Genomic DNA, 8,657 nt, shown 5'->3' with positions numbered 1-8,657 from the left:
CAGCAATCAATGCAGTGTGGTCCTTTTTTTAAGCCCATGACTGTTCTTTGAAAGGATCTCCACTTTCCCAGGTGATGATAAAACCGTATTTTAGAGTAGCTGATGACTCACAGGGCTATGTGAAGCTTTAGTTTGGACCGCACTTCAATATTGAATATTTTCCCCTTTTTACCTGTAACTGTGCAAGCGAGCAGAGAATAATAAAGGAGAACCTCAAAAGAGCGGTGGATAAATATATAATTGTTTGTTCAAGGGTGTTTTTGCACAGTGTGGGACCTTACCCCGTAGAATGCTCGGTAGGCAGTCTCTTGAGGGAAGGTCTCATTTTCTGCCTCCCGCCGTGAAATATTCAGTCAGTGCCCGAAAATAATACGGGAACCGTTTCAAGGCTTAGCACCTTTCAAATATGCTGGCAATAATGGACAGGGCATTAAATAAAGCACAGTTCTCTCGTAGCGAAAGGAGTGTGGGGGGAGAGCAGAGGTTTTGAGTCCGCGGCCAGGGTTTTTCACATAATACTAATGACGGTTGAAGTGGCCACAGCGTCGTGATCAGTCAGGAACGGGGATGAGCCGACACGGTTTCCCTTCAGTCATTCAAGGTCCATACGGTTTTGAAAACCAACAATCAGCAGCGTAATTGATTATAAATAAAATACCTACGTTTCATCACCGATTGCCAAAAAAACGAGAGCCTATTACAGGAGCCAGAGAGAATAGAGAGGAAAACTCTCGTGTGGGAACAATAAATGCGACAACGGCGGAGAGAAGATTGTTATAGGAGGGCTTTGTTGAAAGGATTCGGGGGTTTAACAAACCTACATCCTCTCAGGCTGTCCTTCATCTCCAATCATCAAGCCTGGCCGCAGAATATCCCCCTGGATGGAGACCAAGCGTGTTGCAGCGCCCGCCTCGCACTCATCTTTAAACCGCCAGTCTTGGGGTTTCCTCTTGAAGTCTTATGTCACATTTACGGCTTCAAACGGCGATCGCAGCAGACGGCCGTGTCTCTAAAGCCAGATATTGCTTTGGCGCTCTGTTTTTTTTGCTCGGCATTAGCATCAGATGAAGGGAACGGCGATGCTTGTGAAGAAACGGTTTGTCTGAGAATTTGGTGCCACTGTGAACTCGCGCAGCACAAAAACTTTTGAGCTCAGGTCAAAGTGCAGCTTGTGGCTTCAAAGTATCATGAAAAAAATGTCGGAGGGCTCTGTGTCGAGATCTCACATGCAGGCGGTATTACACTACCTCAAAACAAAGGGATTTTATGTACACACTCAAATTTCTTATAAGTAGTATCCATTACATTTTAACTTGGTACTAAAATAATATTTCATTAGTTTACCAATGTTAATTCAAGTGTAAGGACAACTTAGTTTTGTAACAACTCGTGTGATGAAACAATGACTTATTAATTTATTTTTTTAAAGGGGACAATGTAATTCAACAATAACTTCCTAAATGTAGTTTTTTTTTTTTTTTAATGAATCAGATTAAGCCAGAATGGTATTTATCATTTGTAGTGCTCTGGTCATGATTTAAAATAAAATAATCATTAAAAATAATAATATTGAATGGCAATATAGAAAGGTCTAAAAGAATCCAATAAAAAATGAATACAATTTTCACAAATATTGAAAATACAAGAAAAAAAACATGCATAACATAATTACAACTTCCATCTTAACACTCTGTTTTAGAAAAAAATATTACACAGCATAACACAAAGCAAAATATTAATCATAAATCACATTCCTTATTTCTGAACACATATTGTTCTTGTAACATAACACTCATTCGACACAAATTACACAATTAATATAAAGACCAATTTAAATATTTCTCATAAACACATTTCCTCTAAAATGTCCTTAAGTTTTTTTTGAAAACTGTTTTTTTTAATACTTTGGTTCTTGTAACATTCAAAATTGTTTGACACAAATTGCAAGGGATGGTTGGACTCATGTAAAATATTTAAGATAAATCAAATTCCTCTTCAATTCTCTAATGTTGTTGTTTGTTTCAATAAAACCCCCGATTAAATGTTCTAATAGTCTTTTTGTTTTATTTAACCCTCGAGTTGTCCTCCTTTTAAGGACAATTTTTGTAATTTTATATACAGATTAGACGGAAATGTGAAAAAATAAAATAAAATAAAAATGTTTTTTTGATACTACAGTATTAGGACCAATCCGGGAAAAGTCATACAATTTAACGTTAAATAAAATACTGTTTAGGGGATTTTGTCTGGGGTTTTAACAACATGTGTTAAGAATAGAACTGAATTATCTTTTATGTTATGGATTACAACGTAGTGTACATTTTTTTCCAGCGAAATTAGACGTGGCACTCCAGGATAAACATGTAATAAAACACTCGAATAATAACAAAAAATAAATAAAAGGAGGCATCGTAAACTAAACTAATCAGTCATTAAAATAAAAAATAAAAACATTTAACTTTGTTTCTATTTCAGCTCGGGCTCATTGAGCTTCAAACCCGTGACAGTTAACCTGATCAAACGCTTGGGGGCGCTGCAGGCCACAGCTTCCTCGTGATGAGAGTGGAACGGGGACTGTATTTGGGCGTGTACGTGGGCCGAAGAGTTCGAGGGTGTTTGGAGAGAAGCAGTGACTTTTAACAAGATGACACCACAGGTAAGGTCCATGTCACTGTCGATAGGAAATTAAACACCGCAAAAACAAGAGCGTGACCTCCCAAATGGTCTCTCTCCGTTCCAACGGTTAGCCGTCGTCTTGTTGGAACCTGTAACGTTTTGGGCGGTGAAAATGGTCCAGCTGGACGCATTGTGTACAGTCCAACGTCTCCCCCACACCCACTCCCCCCTTTTTCTCGTTTGACGCCATTGTGTGAGACCTGTACGCCTTTGCCTGCTAATAGCTCGCCCAGTTGAAGGTCAGCTTACTTCTCTAATGAGCTACTGCGAGGATTTGGATCAGCAATTCTAAAGCGAGGGAGGAGGCTGCGGACCAGCCACAATATAAGGAACGTTAACAGACTCGAGAGTGCTGTCAAAATGGCGGACTGTCAACTCTGACTAGTTGCTATCAATTGGCATTAGAACATCGATTTTTTTTTCTTTAATGCCATAGATTAACAACGTAGTGTACATTGTCTGCGATATGAGACACGGCACATTAAATAAAAGACTTAAAATAATATATATATATATTTTTTTTAATTTACATTTATTTGTATAACAAAATCAGTCTCAAATAGCTGCACAGACCACATACTGTTACCGACTATTATTAAACCATGTCCTGATACAAAACCTACATGGGGGTAAATGACTATTTGGATACCATACCTGTCAACCTCACCCAATTGTTCCTTTTATTAACAATACAGGCCAGAAACTGTAAACAGTGGAGAAAGCTGTACGGAGTTGCATCCTCATTGGTGCCCCGACTACCCATGCGGTTAAGGAATACATGAACCGGAATTCCCCTTATTAAGTCATGTCATGTTTATTTGTAGCCCTTAATCACAAGGAGCCTCAAAGGGCTGCAAAGATCACAGAATATTGCAAACCACAGATTATAATTACACCATCCCCTGATCTAAAACCTACATGAGGGCAAGGGAAAACTCAAAACCTCAACATGAGGAAAATGAAGAAACCTTGAGAAGGGACTGCACTTGGGAGTAGTCCCCCTTCCAGGATGACCATGCTGCAATGGATGTTGCAATAACAAACAATACACGGATATTGTCAACATGAAATATAGGTCAATTCAAAAGCTATGGAATAGAAGTGTGTTTTAAGCCTAGATTTAAACAGTTCCACTGAGGTTGCAAATGGAATCTTAGGGGGCAGAGCATTCCACAACATTGGGGCCCGAATGCAATAACAATATTAAGTAATACCTTACAAAAACAACGTGGCACCTATTTACGTACAGCAAGACAGACTATGTAGAATAAAAACAAGTGTAATGTGAGTTAACAAGTATATTATGTTTACCAAATAAATAACACAAATGATTCTTTCAGCATCTTACTTCTTTCCTCACTTGAATTGAATCAAATTGAATTTATTTATTGTCTTTGATAACATCGTAGTAAACATTGTGTGGAACGAGACTAGACATAGCACTCAAGGGTAAACATGTAATAGACTTGAAAAGAGTATTTTCTATTGTTTTTATATTGGGATAAAAGGCAGAACAAATATTTAAAACGTAGTGCCTAGAGACTGGCAAGTTATAATAATGGAGCAATGTTTGTGAATGAAAGAATAGTGCATTGTAACAATAGTGCAATGAAAAGAAGTGCTATCACATTTAGCAGAAATAAAATCCCCCAAATAAGTCACACTATATATATTTTAACAGGTTTGTGCAATAACATTTATCAGCAATAAAAGAAGAAAAAACAAGACCCAATACATGTTTTCAGTTTTGTGCGCTCGTTTAGAGTGGTGATGGCTCTGTGGAAGAATCCGTGTCTGAGCCTGTTTGTCCTAGTTTTGAGGGTTCTGTAGCCCCTACCTGAGGGTTCAGGTCAAGTTGTGGCGGCTTGTTTGGGAAGAGTTGAATAATATTGATGGCTTTGCTACAGTATCACAAGCAGGTAATGTCCTCTAGACTAGGCAGGGAGCAGCCAATGATCTTCTGGGCTGGGTTGATTACTCTGTGTATGGTTTTCCTGTCCACTGCCACACTGCCAGCATACCACACAGTGCAGCCGTATGCTAGAATGTTCTTAGCTGTGGTTTTGTAGAAGGGCACCAGCAGCTTTTGTTCCAGGTTTGGTCTTGGACTAAGGAACATTAGTGGGTTTTACAAAACAGTTAATTTTGTGTTATTATTTGTATCGAAATTCGTATTGACATTTTATTGTATGTATTAAAATTATAAAATGGGTGCAAAAAATTATCTTACTGACATCATACCTTCAAATTTGTGTAACAATCATGGTTGAATAGGAGTGTTTTTTCCCTTTTTGTCACTCTTAGGCTGCATACTTTACAGTATATTAGGTTTGGTAAGTTTGACATCTACAGTTTAAGTGTAAAGTGAACAAGTAGCGACACCATTAAGTTCTTCATGACTTTGTACATGACTTTTTATTACTTCCATTCTGCCAATAGGTTTTCCTTATTAACTGTTAGTGAAACGAAAAAAAAAAAAACACGGGTCAAATCAGTGAGTGGAATAAAGTGACACCAATCCAATGACAAGTCAGATACATATTAAATCTATTTCTTTATTTAAATAACACTTTTATTGTCAACATGGTCAAATGTAACCTCAATGGTAGTTCAATCTGGTGAAGGTACTTTTGTTTACCAGCTCAAATATTTTTCACCCTAGAAATGTGGGTGAAAAAAATGAAAAAAAAAAATAGCCAAGGCTTAACACATAATTTATAATTGACTGGTTTTTGAACCCATGTACAGAAACGAAACGTATATCGATTAAACCAGATTGTGTTAACTGTAATGTTCGAGGTGTGGTAATAACTTTTAGAGTGCAAAATATACAGAGATTCAATATGCACCATCAGACTGCAGGGAAGGAAAGAAGCAATACGAAAAGTAAATATTTCTAAACTTACTAGACTCAATTTTTGGCCTCTCTTGTTTAATTCTTTGTTCATCATACCTTTAGTTCACTTCCGTAAACTTAACACCATCACTTTTCAACGTAATTACCACTAATGAAGGCAATGTACATCAATTAAAGCCATCTGTAAGTTGCAAACTACAGTCAGAGCCATAATTATTACCTTTCATGTGACATGCATTTCAATTAAAAAAAAAAATCAAAAGATTACGCCTGTATACATTTTGAGGAGTGTCAATGTATGCAATGCAGATTAACCTTCCTACCTTCTTCCCTGCAAATGTACAATTTGAAAATATTTGTAAAATTACATTTTTGGAGTCAATGTGTTCATATTGAAACGAGCATTTTAAGCTTCTGGTAATACATTGGCATGACAAATAAGCAGTGTAATGTTTTATAGTTTATTACTATGAGTATAGTATTTGAATATAATTATTTTATTATTGTTTTTATTACTACTCTCACAACGCCAAAATTGAGCGAAACAATGGTAACGTCTGTACATTTTCTACTTTGTCCATGAAAACGCAGAGGTGTGAGGGCTGCAATTCCTCCAAACACTCACACACACATGCACTAGGGTCTTCAGTTCCTGCAGGGTTTGGTTTGGGGGGATCCGTTAAAAAAGCCCATTGCAGAGAGTGGGCCTACAGCCAAGTGGGATGAAGTGTAGGGTGGGACACAAGCAGATGGGAACTAGCGCAAAAAGGTGAGGATGAGGTCAGTCTAAGCTCGGGCGATAAAGCTGTGGGCAGCGCTCCTAGCACTGTTTAAAAAGTTAACTGGAGAAAACAGCTTGTGTGGTCAGAAAAAAACTCAGAAGAACATATTGGAGCATTTTTTTCCCCTCCTGCTTTTGTCTAAATTGCTACAGGCGGAAGAAGCAGATACCAAGTGTTGAAAATATTGTGTAAAAATCAGGAGCGTGCTGCCCGGTTTTTGACTATGTCCTCTTTTTTGTTTTGACTTATGTTTTTCTTTGTCAATCTTGTGGTATTAGATACAAAATACATTTCAAGCACTGTCCACCGAGGCAACAAATGTCACACAGATAATGAAGTAACCTAATGGCTTTTAGTTTGGAATTCAATGACTTGGGTCCAACAAAACAATTGTTAACACAAATCGTTTGAAGATTCTGAATGACTTTATTACATTTCGCTCTTTGTCTTATTTATTTTATTATTTTTGTTGTAAGTTATAACCACAGAATACTATTTTACCTGTAATTTTACTTTGAGGAATACAATGCATAAAATACCTTATAAATTAAATTCAAAGAGCTGGCTGTGTTCTTGGTTATCAGTCTTCTAAGTTAGACGTTGTGATTGTTTTTCCTCTCCCTAAATTAATTTGTCTACGAAAAATTCAACTCGAAACGTTTTTCATGCTTAATTGCGACTCTGCTTGTCAAAGCAGCATTCTGGCTTTTTTTTTCTTCTGTAAAATATGAATTAAGCACCGAAATACGTCTTTTGTTTTTATTTTTCATCACAGGCTTAAACCATTATACCACTTGATTCAACTGATGAAGACGTCAAGGCTTTCTGGTAATAATCCATTTCAATTGAGCTGTTTTCTGAATTTGTACGTGTGATATTTGCAAGCTGACTAGAGCATTTGAATATACTTCAACTCGAGACAACTTTTCAGAATAAGAATATTTCAATATGCGAGACTGGTTTCACACAACAGATCCTTTTTAACTGAAAAAAATCTTAGAAAAGTAATTGTTTTCTTTGACCTCGGTTTTAGATTTTCCGCCATATGAAGAAGAAACAATTTGTCCATGAAAGCGGGGTTCACTTGACCACTCTTATATTATTCATATCATGTGTAGTGATTGCACATCGGATGCGTGTGAATTTTACATCTACTGCTGCATTCATTTTTTACGTCACTACACCAAACCCCCTTCCACTGTAAAAACACTCGCCTCAGCAGCAGATTACCAGGAGCCAACCTAATGGAGTAATTACACCAAGCCAAACATCAATTTTTCACCTGTATTCTGCCATTATTCTCTGTCTCCCTAGCCACTCTATTGGAAGTCACTTACTTGCTTACAATGACTTATCATTGACTGCCATTTAGACGTTCCTGAGCAATTTGTCTTTCGCCGGCTAGCCCGGTTGCAATGAACAATCTTTCTCCCGCCGCTATATAAAACATTCATGGGCGAAAGGAAGACAAAACCCTGCACCAACAGATAGCGCAGTGTGTCTTAACAGATACTATAAAGGTGACAGACAAGGAAAATAATGTAACCAGCCTGACTAGTCCAAACGCCTCAGGGATCAGTTGGAAGGGTTGGGGGAAAAACATCTCCTCCATGACACAAATGTGTTAAATGGGTTGTGCAGCTGCTATTGTATCTGATGATTGCGGTTGCACACAAAATAAAAGTCCCAATGCTTCTCTTTTAAAGTGAACAGAACCTTATTTGTCAAAATGCCGTTTGATGCAAGGGGAAAAAAAAAACCAGCATGCTATGCAGTCACTCAAATACTAAGGAAATTGTCTTAATTGAGTGTATTCCAAATGGTATATAATAAATATTTAAATATAATATTGAGGTTTCATACAGTTGTCACTATATGCAGCTTTATCATGTTATCATACTCTACTGGTGTCATCGATGTGCAGGTTATGATGTATTCTTGTCTTGTTGTACGCCAGACTACTTTCTCGCAGCTTGGAGCCATTGCATTATCGGCTTCATGAATTCGTAATGTCAATCGACACTCCAAGTTTTCCATCCATAATAACAATGGCAATGGAACGTTTTGCCGCGACTCCCTGTGTGTACAACAGTAGCAGGAAGGGTTAATCACGTTCTTAGCTCTGGGGGTTGTCTGATTAGTCTCCCTCACTGCTTAACACAATGACAAATAACCACGATTCTTTTTCTTGCACTGATAATCAGGACAACTTAAACATTTCTCAGGGGCCCAGAGTGAGACCATTAATCCTCTCCTGCGATGGCGGCGATAAGTGGTGACTTCAGAGAAATGGCCTTGTCGCCTTAAAAAAGTGGAAGAGAATGTAAGCAATTAAAAAGCAA

The 8,657-nt window shown here is 37.6% G+C and overlaps 1 protein-coding gene across 1 annotated transcript in view; it reads left to right on the top strand.

Annotated features, from left to right (window-relative positions):
- Positions 1 to 2,511: 2,511 nt before the first annotated feature.
- The window catches only part of LOC148362955 (uncharacterized), a 124,922-nt gene continuing 118,776 nt past the window's right edge, over positions 2,512 to 8,657 (top strand). The window contains exons 1-3 of the mRNA XM_088340553.1: positions 2,512 to 2,656; positions 7,091 to 7,143; positions 8,541 to 8,638. The gene's annotated coding sequence lies outside the window, so the exon portion shown is untranslated. The remainder of the gene's footprint in view (positions 2,657 to 7,090; positions 7,144 to 8,540; positions 8,639 to 8,657) is intronic.

The sequence above is a fragment of the Urocampus carinirostris genome, chromosome 7 (genome assembly GCF_059441175.1).
Source record: "Urocampus carinirostris isolate Australia breed hairy pipefish chromosome 7, RoL_Ucar_1.0, whole genome shotgun sequence".
Taxonomy (NCBI): domain Eukaryota; kingdom Metazoa; phylum Chordata; class Actinopteri; order Syngnathiformes; family Syngnathidae; genus Urocampus; species Urocampus carinirostris.
The sequence above is the reverse complement of the archived record's forward strand: the minus strand, read 5'-3'. Positions and strand labels throughout refer to the sequence as shown.